Raw genomic sequence first — 2225 nt, forward strand, 5'->3', positions numbered from 1 at the left:
TGCCGCTCTGAATATGGATAGGGAAGTGAGCGTGTATGACAGCCTGCTGATGAGATTTTGAGTTAGTGTGCGAGTTTGAGAATGCTCAGTTGTTTGCATGCGAGATGCTCCCACATTTTCTTAGTTTATCGCTAATTTCTTAAGTTTTTGTGAAAAAATAACATTCAAATTATTTAAAATAAGTGATCTTTTAGCATATAGTGATGAAAAACTAGTGAAAACAGTCCAAGAAATGGTTAAAATCGTTAAAAGAACGAAACATAACCTAATTTTGAAATGTCAAATGGATTCCAGATATTTTACTTCGAAAATGGGACTTTAAGTTATAAATGGGGCTTCGAAATCGATTAAACTTGGTTCTGTGATTCATGTGCAAGTGGTCTTCAGTGATTTTTACTCGAAATTAAGTCAATTTTCAATAGTTGTAACGCAATCAAAAGGGACAGATAATCCTAACCGGCTTATGTAGGTGAGATTCTTAACGTGAGCTAACTCGGAGTGCATGCAAATTCGATTTGGAGCTGAAGTTGGGAGACGCCATTCAGTTATCTTGAATCAAATTCGTGAAATTATACAAATTTTATATTTAAACCAAAATATCAAGGATTTGGATGAACTGGCACAAAAGTGATATATGGGTGAAATGTAGACCAGAATGTACTCTATAATTTTCCTATAGAACATGATCTCATCGATTACTCTGAAGCCAAGATAAGCGAGGTTTTTTGTTTCTTAACTTGTTTTTTCATCCAGAGTGCCCCAAGTAGTCATTTGTTGAACTTCAACTATATCAAAGAATTGTTGTCTTTTGTGGGACTTTCCATTTAAAACCATATTTTAAGTGTCTTTGTGGAGTAGAGGCAGTCAAATTGGCATCTGAGTGATTTCAAAGCGTTATTATGGGAAAAATCAATTTTTTCACACTTAAACGGCAAAATCGGAGTGATAGCGTAGTCTGAGTGGAAAATGATGTATGGACGAAATGTAGAGACAAATGTGCTCTACAATTATGTTGAAGTAATCATCAAAATCGGTTTAGCGACAGTCGAGATAATTGAGGTTATGTGATATTGAAATTGGTTTTTCGACTGTGGCGCCCCTAGTGTTGGTCCCACGAAGTTCAAATATTCTAGAAAGTTGTAGCATTTGGTGAGATCTTTCGTTTAAGCCCTCATTCATCAAAATCGGTCAAATAGAACCGGAGATATGATTTTTTGAATTTCGTGAACTTTGACCCCTCATATCTCCGGTTCTATTGAAACCACAGCGCACATACGCACCATTTTGGAAACGTCCTAGACTGGACTACAACATACTAAAATTTCATTAACTTGCACAATGCCGTTTTTGAGAAAAGTGACTTTGAATTTCGATGAATTTTGACGCTATCACAGCGCCACCTGTGGCGACTTTTTGAACTTCCATCTGAAAGTGCTCATCGAGACGAAACCAAAAAGGTAAAATTTAGGTCGCTATGTTAATTAGAACCGGAGATAGAGGCCGGTCAATGTTCGAACTTTGACCCCTTATAGCTCGGGTCAGGGGTTATGGATCGATTTAAGGTTTTTTTTGTTTGATAGGTATAATCAACGGCTACAACATACTAAATCTTCAGCCCGATGCACAATGGAATTTTTGAGTTATTTAATTTAGAAAATTGAAAAATTTTCTTTTTAAAAATAGCGCCCCTAGCGGTGGTTTTATGAACTTGCGATGTTAGAAGAGGAAGTGGCATTTCACGAGAGCTTTCCAAAAAGCCCTCATTTTTTAAATTATGACAATTAGAACCGGAGTTATGACCATTTTAAGAATTTTTTTTTGGACCCTTATAGCTCGGGTCAGGGGGGTCAGGGGACCTTAAGTTTGGTATTGATGGAAGGCTCTAAGGCCCAGCTATAACATACTAAAATTTGAGCCCGATCGATACCATGGGGGAATATATTTTTTAATAAAATGAATTATGATTTGTTTGCACCAAGGCGCTTATGTACATATTCATGAACATAAGTAGTCATCATAGAAAATTAGAACAAGTCCTACACTAACAATATTCAGCAAAACATTGGGATCTTACCATTAGACATGGTGGATTAGAAACTGCCAAAAATATTATAAATAATTTTTAATAAAATGAATTATGATTTGTTTGCACCAAGGCGCTTATGTACATATTCATGAACATAAGTAGTCATCATAGAAAATTAGAAAAAGTCCTACACTAACAA

This window comes from Phlebotomus papatasi, chromosome 5, assembly GCF_024763615.1.
Source record: "Phlebotomus papatasi isolate M1 chromosome 5, Ppap_2.1, whole genome shotgun sequence".
Classification (NCBI taxonomy): domain Eukaryota; kingdom Metazoa; phylum Arthropoda; class Insecta; order Diptera; family Psychodidae; genus Phlebotomus; species Phlebotomus papatasi.